Source organism: Stegostoma tigrinum, chromosome 14 (assembly GCF_030684315.1).
Source record: "Stegostoma tigrinum isolate sSteTig4 chromosome 14, sSteTig4.hap1, whole genome shotgun sequence".
Classification (NCBI taxonomy): Eukaryota; Metazoa; Chordata; class Chondrichthyes; order Orectolobiformes; family Stegostomatidae; genus Stegostoma; species Stegostoma tigrinum.
In genome coordinates, this window is record NC_081367.1 from 77,148,822 (window position 1) to 77,161,121 (window position 12,300).

At 46.5% G+C, this 12,300-nt stretch overlaps 1 protein-coding gene across 3 annotated transcripts in view; it reads right to left on the reverse strand.

Annotated features, from left to right (window-relative positions):
* Window positions 1-12,300, reverse strand: part of nyap2a (neuronal tyrosine-phosphorylated phosphoinositide-3-kinase adaptor 2a) — a 226,068-nt gene that overhangs the window by 90,509 nt on the left and 123,259 nt on the right. The gene's annotated exons all lie outside the window — the stretch shown is intronic.

The window sequence follows — 12,300 nt, forward strand, 5'->3', positions numbered from 1 at the left end:
ATTTCTGTTCCTTCACTGTCACTGGGTCAAAATCCTGGAATTCCCTCCCTAAGGGCACTGTGGGTCTACCGACAGCACATGGGCTGCAGCAGTTCAAGAAGGCGGTTCATCACCACCTTCTCAAGGGGCAACTAGGGATGGGCAAGAAATGCTGGTACAGCCAGCGACGCCCGCATCTCATGAGTGAATAAAAAAAAGCTCTTGAGGGAATGTCCTGAATGCAACACCCCTGCACGCCTCCAAAAAACACTCAGAAAATTCTCCTTCTATTACACACGTCTAAAACATGCCACTTGCTGTCTTTAGTGGGTCAGGTACACGGCAGGATTTTATTTGATTTTGATTGGATTTGACTTGACTTATAATTATCATGTGTACCCAGGTACAGTGAAAAGTTGTTTAGGGTGTGATACAGGTAGGTCATACCATACAAAGATCATAGGGTGATAGAACAGGGTGAGAAATACAATGTTCCAGCTGCAGAGAAGGTGCACAGAACACAAGATCAATATTTCTATCTTCCATCCCTATGTCAGATATTCCACCTTCCAGCTTAACACTCATCAGAAATAGTTCCATTTTGTTATTGTTCCAGTAAACATTCAAACAAAAAAGGCTTACATTTAGATTCAAAACAATGGGGTCTCTCAAGGAGTTTTACACTGAATGTAGCACTTTGTGGTGTGTAGTCACTGTTCATGGGTAGGAAACGGGGTGACCTAATTTGTACACAGCAAGCTCCCATAATCAGCACAATGATTGGATAGCAAGGTGTAGAGCTGGATGAACACAGCAGGCCAAGCAGCTTCAGAGGAACAGGAAGGCTGGCGTTTTGGGCCTAGATATCAGATTCTCTAGCATCTGCAGTTCCCACTATCTCTGAAACAATCATGGGATAATCTGTTTCTGTGATGTTAATTGAGGGGCAAACATTGGCAAGATCACTAGGATAACACAAGTGCTCTTCATCAAAATAGAACAGTAGGATTTTTCACAGGATCCCGATTGTAGGAAGATGAGTTTAGGTTTAAAATCTCATTGGACAGAATCTCTGGCAGATTACTGGTTCCCCCAACACTCCAATTGGATTGTCAGCTTCCTGTTTAATTTCTGTATTCGAGTCTCAGCCTAGCTGGGGCATCAATCCTGAACCTGGTGACCAAGAGGCAAGAGTTGTCGCTGATACTCTGCGATTATAGAGGGGTTCGACCGTTCCACAAATTATCACAGGCATGAGGCCTTTTTCATCAACTGGCTTCACAACAGGAGATTGTCATGCTGGGTTTTTTTTATCTCTCACCACATGTTTTTTTGTGCTAGAATAAAAACAGGAAGAAGGGCCAGTGTTTTATGAAACACGAAGGGTGAGCCTGAGACGGAAAGCTTTCATATTAAGCAGTAACAGCACAGTGCATACATCGGGCAGAAAGTGATGGGCTTTGTTGACTGAGAGTCAGAACTTAGCAAGGGCCCCAGACCAATCTGGCCTTCGCTGAGATTAGGGAGCCTGAGATTGAGAGTCCTGGCCAGAGGCTGACAGCTCACCATTATAGATAATGCCAAGTGGGAATGGCCCAGGATCAGTAAGGAAGCCAGGCCTCAGGAGAGGGAGGGCAGGGTATGGGCTGTGAGAGGGTAAAATTATGATTTGATGTGCAGTCCTCCTTCCCAATATTTCATCCCACAATCAGGCACTGAGGGCTAGAGTAAATAGTTAACTTTGCAAATATATTAAATTTTACAGCTCACTAATTTTAACAATGTAGAGAAAAGCAGAGTGGAGGCTAAGTCAGGACTTCAGTTCCTAATTTGGTTCATATTGCTGAGCACTAGTCATGCTAGCTCCCGAAGGAAACCATGAAAGGGAAAAAAAACCATTTCAAGAGCAAATTACTCTACACATTTACAGATCTGTATGAGAAGGTTAGATATTTATTGTGCCTTCAGCTTTTTCAGTCTAAATTTGAAGTTATATCCCCTTTATACTTGTCCTAATTTTATGCTGACAACTGATTTTTCAGTGACCAGTGATTTCAAACACTTTAATCAGGTAAACTGTTAATCATGTTTTTACATGGTCAGAAGTCAAATAATACCAGGTTTACATTTGAAATTATTTTGTTGCTCAAAAAGCTTGTGATTTCAAATAAACCTATTGGACTATAATCTGGTGCCATGTGACTTCTGACATTGACCAGCCCCAGTCAAACGCTGGCACCTTCACGTCACATTTTTACACATCAAATTAATTTATCCATTGATCTCTTTCTTCATTTTTAAGTGCAAGCTGAACCCCTTCCCTCTCTCTCATTTCTGACCCATGACTAATCCTCCCTCTCATCGCTGCCACCTCGACCCGTCCATCTTCTCTCCCACCTCACTGACCAATCCCCACCACTGCCTACCTGCACTCACCTATCACCATCCCACCTACCTTCCCCGACCCGACCCCTCATCCCTCTATTTATTTCCCAGCCCCCTACCCCCCCCCCTATTTCTGAAGAAGGGGCCTGACCCGAAAAGTCAGCTTTCCTGCTCTTCTAATGCTGCCTGGCCTGCTGTATTCATCCAGCTCCACACTGTTACCTCAGAGAATACTGTGTTGTTAAATATATTGTAATATCATAACAATGACCTATATTTTGCAGTAGAAATAGCATGAAAACTGTCAACATTAACTGTCATTAAGCCCCTGAAACTGTCAGTAACTTCTAGAATTGTACGTGTGCATTAAAACGTGGAAATCCAGAGGTCGTTGTCAGTGATTCTGCATTTCCTCACTGTGTGCTCTGTTTGACATTCTGCCAAAATGCAATCAATTATAAATCATTGAACTGACAAGAACTTCCATTCACAAACTCTTTGTCTCAATGTTTAAAAAACCCTTTTGCAAAGTTAGAGAATGTTGAATGAGGTTAAACTGGGCTTTTCACTGTGTGCTCCATTCATAACTACTGCTAACCAGCTTTGCTCGAACACACTTGCGACATCACCAGTGCTCAAATAACCAATGACTGAGAACAGTTAATGGCATTACGGGTATAGAGTCATAGGTGCCCAGGCGGCATGCATAAAGTGAGGGACAACAGAAGGTTCCCTAAGGTAAGAGCTGACAGCTCGGGGAATAAAGAACTTAATTAGCCCATTGGAGTTTGATGAGGGGAGCTCTGAACATTCACTGCAATCTGACTCTCAGACAGTTCATGCAACCAACCCACCTGCCACAAGTGTCATATTCATATATCCAGAGATAATGGGAATTGCAGATGCTGGAGAGTCCGAGATAACAAGTTGTAGAGCTGGATGAACACAGCAGACCAAGTAGCATCAGAGGAGCAGGAAAGCTGCTGTTTCAGGTCTGGGCCTTTCTTCAGAAAATCTTTCAGAAAATGTTTCTGAAGAAGGGTCCAGACCTGAAACATCAGCCTTCTTGCTCCTCTGATGCTGCTTGTTCTGCTGTGTTCATCCAGCTCTGCACCTTGTTACGTTGGCCTCCTGGATCGGAAGTTCCTACTATCTCTGGTGGTTTTGAGCTGTTTAATATCCAGAGGAGATGTGCAAACAAGGAATGGAAATAACCTACAAATCTGTAACACAGGCAGTGCTAGATATTTATGGAAATCTCCCTTTGAAGTCAACAGCAAGTGCCGTGCCTTCACAGCTGTCTGTGAAATCCATCAGTGAGATCAATACACAAAAATCAATACCACTGTTGTTTGGCAAATGCATCCATGAGGAACAGCGCTGACAGAGGCTGATGTAACTTTCAGTGAGTGTGCAGGTAAACACAGTTCAGGAGATTACTGTTAGAGGATCCCTGTTTCACCAGAGTCTTTGCTATTCAGACACCTTGTCAGGCAGGTTTGCATTCAAACTCTGGGAACAGTGTGACGTTGCTGTGCGTCATCCAACAAATCTCAATGGAAAGTTAAGGACTTGACCATTCCAGGAACAATTTTAATATTTGTGGCTGGTACAAAATTATAATCATCACAAACCATGAGGAGGGCAGTGCAGAATGTCAAAAGGACATTGACAAGTTGATGGAGTGGGCAGAGCGGTGGCAGGTGAGGTTCAATGCAGAGAAATGTGAGGTGATACACATTGGCAGGAAGAACATGCAAAGACAATATACAATAGGGCGTCCAATTCTAGAGAGTGAGCAGGAGTAGGCAGACCTGGGCATATATGAGCACAGATCACTGAAGGTGACAGCACAGGGGAGACAATAGTTAATAAGCTTACAGTGCTCTTGGCTTTATTAATAAGCGCAGAGTACAAGAGCAAGGAGGGGATGTTGAACTTGTGTAAGATACCTGTTAGACCTCAACTGGAGTATTGTGAACAGCTGTGGGTGCTACATTACAGGGGAGATCTGAATATTTTGAAGAGAGTGCAGAAGCGGTTTACAAGAATGATTCCAGGAAAGAGAAACTTCAGTGTCGAGGATAGATTGACCAAGTTGGGAGGGAAGGCTGAGACAAGGTTAGATAGAGGTTTGGAAAATCATGGGATGGAGTAGATTAGAAGAAGCTGTTCACACTTGAAAAAGGATTGTGAATGACAGGGTGTAGATTTAAAATGATTTTCAACGGTGACCAGGGTGATGTGAGAGTTTATTTCACACAAAGAGTATTTAGGGTTTGGAGTGCATTGCCTGGGAATGTGACTGAGGCATGCTCAATTCAAACTTTCAGAAGGTTGGTAATTGGCTATTGAAAGAAAAATAATACCCCAGGTTACGGGGAGAACGTGGCAGATTAGCGCAAGGTAACAATATTCAATTAAAGAGCCAGTACAAGCACAATGGGCTGAATGGTTGCCTCTGCATCATATCAATCCTGTGATTGTGTCCAAGCACACTTTTACCCAGGGTTACACTGAAAAATAGCACACAAACAGGGCAAAATACCAAAGGACTATGGATGCTGGAAATCAGAAACAACAACAGAAATTGCCGGGAAAACTCAGCCGATCTGGCAGCATCCCGTTCTGGGTTAGGGTCACTCAACCTGAAATGCTAACTCTGTTTTCTCTCCACAGATGTTGCTGGACCTGTTGAGTTTACACAGAAGTAAAGCTAGTCTTTCTGACAAATTGGCAGTATTTAATCTCTAATCAAGCTTCCTGCCGTCTCTTCTCATTCAAATCCATCAGCATGACTCTCTAATTCCTTCCTTTGATATACTTCACAGCTTTCCCTTAAATCTATATAAAATGCTGACTTTTAGCACTCCAGTCTGGTGGCCAGCCCCAAATTCGCACCAATGTTTTCTTTTCTGAAATGCCAACTTGCTGACTCATTAACACAGATGACCACGAGTGTTTCCCTCCCCCACCACAAGGATACCATTCTCTTGGTATCCACTCCTATAAAACAGTTCACCCTTGTTAAAATACCATCATTAGATCACCCATCAGTTTCTTTTTATAAATGGCAGAAAACACAACCTGTTCACTCTTCCCGCAAACATCACCATATGCTTCTGGTGTCAACTTAGGTACATTTTCTCTTTTAAATTTGACCCTGCAGAAATAAAACCAAATGCTTGGTTTGAATTAGTTTTAATAGTCTTGCAAATATCTGTGCAAACATTTGGTGATTGTCTATTTATACTCTGCTTCGGGGTGAGGGCTCTCACTCACTGACACTGCTGAGGCAGGGAGGGGCGTGTGCGCTCTGGAGGTGGGACAGCCTCAACAGCACCAGACAAACGGACAGAATGGTGATCAAACACACGCTTTTCCCGGGAATCAAGTCTCCTGGTGTGGAGGCTCCCACCCAATGAGAGCTGCCAGCCAATCAGAGACCTAAGCAAGTTTTTATTTATTCTCTTGAGGGACATGGGTAATGTTGGCTGGGGCAGCATTTCATGCCCATCCCTAGTTGCCCCTTGAGAAGGTGGTGGTGAGCTGCCTTCTTGAATCACTGCAGTCTATGTGCTGTGGGTTGAACCATATGCTGTTAGGGGGGGATTTCCAGGATTTTGACTCAGGAACAGAGAAGGAACAGTGCAGAACAGGCCCTTCAGCTCTCGATGTTGCGCCGATCTGTGAACCAATGTAAGCCCCTCCCCTACACTATCCCATCATTATCCCTATGCTTATCCAAGGACTGTTTAAATGCCCCTAATGTGGCTGAGTTAACTACATTGGCAGGCAGGGCGTTCCACGCCCTTACCACTCTCTGAGTAAAGAACTTGCCTCTGACATCTGTCTTAAATCTATCACCCCTCAATTTGTAGCTATGCCCCCTTGTACAAGCTGAAGTCATTATCCTTGGAAAAGACTCTCACTGTCCACCCTATCTAATCCTCTGATCATCTTGTATGTCTCTATTAAATCCCCTCTTAGCCTCCTTCTCTCCAATGAGAATAGACCCAAGTCCCTCAGCCTTTCTTCATAGGGCCTGGGTGGATTTGTGGACAATTTTCGGCTGTGGATTTGTGCCCACAGGAAGCTGTGTGAAGAGCAACTAGACCCATTTAACAGATAATGGGAACTGCAGATGCTGGAGAATCCGAGATAACAAAGTGTGGGGCTGGATAAGCACAGCAGGCCAAGCAGCAACTTTTTGGCCTGCTGTGTTCATCCAGCTTCACGCTTTGTTATCTTAGACCCATTTCACTTCCTGTCTGCCTGATGAGGAGACTCAGTTTGAGGTTGTCAAATGGTGGAAAGATGTGTCTGATCATATTATTGTGAAATTTCTTCAAACACCATTAATGGTGAGCAACTATTCAATTAGTGTCAAACATTCTGAGGGGTATAGTCAGGTTACACAGGAAGAAACATTTCCCCTTGGCAGAGAAATCAGTGACTAGGGACAGAGTTTGAAGGTAAAGGACAGTAGCTTTACACGAGGTGTGAGGCAAAACCTTTCGTCCAGAAGGTGGTGGGGAGTTGGGACTCACTGCCAGTGAGGGTGGGAGAGACAGAAACACTCATCTCACTGAAGAAGTATTTAAATGTGAACTTGTAATGCCGAGGCACACAGGCTATGGGCCATGTGCTGGGAAATGGGATCAGAATAGCTAAGCACAAAAGCAGTAGTTGCTGGGGAGATAATAGCCTGGTGGTATTCTCGCTGGACTGTTAATCCAGAGACCTGGGTAACACTCTGGGGACCTGGGTTTGAATCCTGCCACGGCAGATGGTGGAATTTCAATTCAATTTAAAAAAATCTGGAATTAAGAATCTAATGATGACCGTGAATCCATTGTTGATTGTCAGGAAAAGCCCATCTGATTCACTAATGCCCTTTAGGGAAGGAAACTGCCATCCTTACCTGGCCTGGCCCACATGTGACTACAGACCCACAGCAATGTGGTGGACTCTGAACTGCCCACAGGCAGTTAGGGATCGGAAATAAATGCTGTCTAGCTGGAAACATCCTCATTCCGTTCACAAATAAGGAAATAAAAAGCTCAGCAGATCTGGCAGCATCTGTGAAGAAAAATCAGAGTTAACGTACTGGGTCCCAGGACCTTTCCTCAGAACCCAGACCTGAAACGTTAGCTCTGTTTTTTCCCTCACAGATGCTGCCGGACCTGCCGAGCTTTTCCAGTAATTTCTGTTTTTGCTCCTGATTTACAGCATCCGCAGTTCTTTCGGTTTTTATAGGAATAGTTAGGTATTTGACGGGTACAGACTCGATGGGCTGAAGGTGAAGTCCTCTCTATGATTCAATGTCTCTAGTTTTGGCTATGTTAGTGTCAGTGCAACCAGAGACTGTGCACATGCGGAACACAGCTTTGCATTCAAGGTCCTGCCTGGTGCGGTTTCGTTAAATTTACGGCACTGCACTGAGAAAGCATCCATATGGGAAGTGACCCAGAAGTGAGTTTGAAAAGTACTGAGCCAGAGGCACGCACAGAATAAATCTTCACTGCCTCAGCTGTCACTTTCTGCACTGTCCGACTCCCTGAGTGAAAGGTCACTGACTGCAGTGAGGGGTGGAACCGCCAAGGCAGGGGGTGGCAGTGGCCAATAGAGCGGGGCAGGTGGCCGGGAGAGGTAGGCGGGGGCAAAAGCCAATAGAGTGGGGCAGGTGGCCGGGAGAGGTGGGTGGGGCGGGGGGGCAATGGCCAATAGAGAGGGGCAGGTGGCCCCGAGAGGTGGGTGGGGCGGGGGGGGGGGTCAATGGCCAATAGAGAGGAGCAGGTGGCCCCGAGAGGTGGGTGGGGCGGGGGGGGGGGCAATGGCCAATAGAGAGGGGCAGGTGGCCCCGAGAGGTGGGTGGGGCGGGGGGGGGTCAATGGCCAATAGAGAGGAGCAGGTGGCCCCGAGAGGTGGGTGGGGCGGGGGGGGTCAATGGCCAATAGAGAGGGGCAGGTGGCCCCGAGAGGTGGGTGGGGCGGGGGGGGTCAATGGCCAATAGAGAGGAGCAGGTGGCCCCGAGAGGTGGGTGGGGCGGGGGGGGTCAATGGCCAATAGAGAGGAGCAGGTGGCCCCGAGAGGTGGGTGGGGCGGGGGGGGTCAATGGCCAATAGAGAGGAGCAGGTGGCCCCGAGAGGTGGGTGGGGCGGGGGGGGTCAATGGCCAATAGAGAGGAGCAGGTGGCCCCGAGAGGTGGGTGGGGCGGGGGAGGCAGGGAGCACAAGGCTCTATCATGACCGTGTGATGTCACTACCACCAGCTACAGAGGTGACTGGGGACCATCATCATCAGCTCCATTGTATTGGTATGTCACTCACACTCACGCATTCACACACACTCACACTCACTCACTCAAATTCACTCTCAGTCTCACTCACACACTCACTCTCACTCACTCACACTCACTCTCACCCAAATTCACTCTCACTCACACTCACTCTCACTCACACTCGCTAACACACACACTCTCACTCACACTCACTCTAACTCATACTCACTCACTCTCACACTCACTCACTCTCACACTCTCTCTCACTCAAATTCACTCTCACTCACTCACACTCACTTTCACTCTCACTCTCACTCAATTTCACTCTCACTCACACACACACTCACACTCTTACTCTCACACTCACTCTCACACACTCTTACTCTCACACTCACTCACACACACTCTCACTCACACTCTCACTCACTATCACACACTCGCTCTCACTGACACTCACACACTCACTTACACTCAATCACACTCACTGTCACTCACTCACTATCACACACACTTGCTCTCACTCACACTCACTCTCACACTCAAACTCACTCTCATTCACACTCACACTGGCTCTCACACTCTCCCACACTCTCATGCACACTCACACTCACACATTCACTCACACTCTCTCACATTCACTCTCACGCAAACTCACTCTCATTCACACTCACACTCACTCACACATTCACTCACACTCACATTCACACACTCTCACACTCACCCGCACACTCAAATTCACTCTCACACTCATTCTCATTCACATTCTCACTGACACACACTCACTTTCATTCAAACTCACACAAACTCAATCTCACTCACACTCTCACTTTCACTCCCACTCCCACTCACAGTCACTCACACACACACACACACACACACACACACACACACACACACACACACACACACTAACACTTACTCACTCTCACATTTGCTGCACACACTCACACTCACTCTCACTCACTCACACTCACACACTGATTCTCACTCACACACATGCTCACACTCGCACTCACACACAGTCAATCTCACTCACTCACACTCTCAATGACACTCACACCCACACCCAAACTCACACTTACTCTCACTCACACACAGTCACTCTCACTCGCCCTCACACTCAAATTCACTCTCACACACATTCTCACTCATTCACACTCACACTGACACACACTCACTCTCATTCAAACTCACACACACTCACTCTCAATTTCACTCACAGTCACTCACTCTCACACACTCTCTCACTCCCACTCAGAGTCACTCACATACTCAATCTTACACACTCACTCGCACTAACTCATTCTCACTCTCACTCACACACACTAGCTCAAATTCATACTCACTCTCACTCACAGTCACACACACTCATTCGCACACTCTAACACACACACTCACACTCACTCACACAGTCACTCTCACTCACACTCATTCTCTCTCACACTCACACACACTCAATCACACACTCAATCTCGCTCACACACACTCTCACTGACACCCACACCCACACTCACTCTCACTGACACTCACACCCACACTCTCACTTACACTCACACCCACACTCACAATCCCTCACGCTCACACTCTCACTCACTCACACTCACACACACTCACTCATACACTCACTATCACTCAGACTCACTCACTCTCACACTCACACCCACACTCACAATCACTCACACTCTCACTCACATTCTCCACACTCACACTCACACATTCACACTCACACTCACACTCTCACTCACAGTCACACTCACAGTCACACTCATGCTCATTCACACTAACTCTCACTCACACACCCTCACATTCACACTCTCATTCTCACTCACACTCACCCTCAATCATGCTCTCTCACTCACGCTCACTCACTCACACACTCACACTCGTTCTCACTCACAATCAGACTCATGCTCATTCACGCTCACAATCATTCTCACTCACACACCCTCACATTCACACTCTCACTCACAGTCACACTGTCACTCATACACACACTCACACACACTCACTCGCAATCATTCACATTCACATAAAACACTCTCACTCTAACTCACACACTCTCACTCTCCATCTCACTCACACTCAGACTAACACTCAATCACACTCACTTACACTTACTCATACACATTCACTCTCACTCACACTCACACCCACACACAATCACTCACACTCACTCAAGCTCACTCACACTCACACTAACTCTCACTCAAACTCACTCACACTAACTCTCACACTACTCTCACTCACACACATTCACACACACTCTCACTCACACTCACACACATGCATGCACACAATCACACTCTCTCACACTCAAACTAAGTCTCACTCACAACCCCTCACACTCACCCCCTCACTCACACTCACCCCCTCTTTCACACTCACCCCCTCTCACACTCACTCTCATACTCACTCTCTCACACACCCCATCACACTCACACTCACTCACAGTCACACTCTCATACACTCATACTCATGCACACTCACACTAACACACTCACTCACTCTCACACTCTCGCTCACAGTCACACTCATGCTCACTCACACTCACTCTCACTTACATGAAGTATCACTCACAACCCCTCACACTCACACTCTTGCTCACACTCACCCTCACTCACACTCACTCACACGGCCTCACACACACTCACACTAACACTCAATCATACTTGCTCACACACACTCACACTCACACTAAGTCTCACTCACAACCCCTCTCACTCACACTTACCCACACTCACTCACACTGACACTCACACTAAATCTCACTTACACCCCCCACACTCTCACACTCACACTCACTCTCACTCACACTGTCCCACTTACACACTCAAAGAACAAAGTAAACTACAGCACAGGAACAGGCCCTTCGGCCCTCCAAGCCTGCACCGATCCAGATCCTTTGTCTAACCTGTCGCCTATTTTCTAAGGGTCTATATCCCTTTGCTCCCTGCCCATCCATGTACCTGTCCAGATACATCTTAAAAGACGCTAACGTGTCTATGTCTACCGCCTCCACTGGCAACACGTTCCAGGCACCCACCACCCTCTGTGTAAAGACCTTTCCACGCATATCTCCCTTAAACTTTCCTCCTCTCACTTTAAACTCATGATCCCTAGTAATTGAGTCTCCTACTCTGGGAAAAAGCTTTTTGCTATCCACCCTGTCTATACTCCTCATGATTTTGTAGACCTCAATCAGGTCACCCTCAATCTCCGTCTTTCTAATGAAAATAATCCTAATCTACTCAACCTCCCTTCATAGCTAGCACCCTCCAAACCAGGCAACATCCTGGTGAACCTCCTCTGCACCCTTTCCAAAGCATCCACATCCTTTTTATAATGCGGCGACCAGAACTGTACACAGTACTCCAAATGTGGCCAAACCAAAGTCCTATACAACTGCAACATGACCTGCTAACTCTTGTACTCAATACCCCGCCCAATGAAGGAAAGCATGCCAAATGCCTTTTTGACCACCCTATTGACCTGTGTTGTCACCTTCAGGGAACAATGGACCTGAACACCCAGATCTCTCTGTTCATCAGTTTTCCCTAGGACTTTTCCACTTACTGTATAGCTAGCTCACACTCACTCACACTCAATCTCACTCACACCGACTGACACTCACTCACAATCACTCTCACTCACTC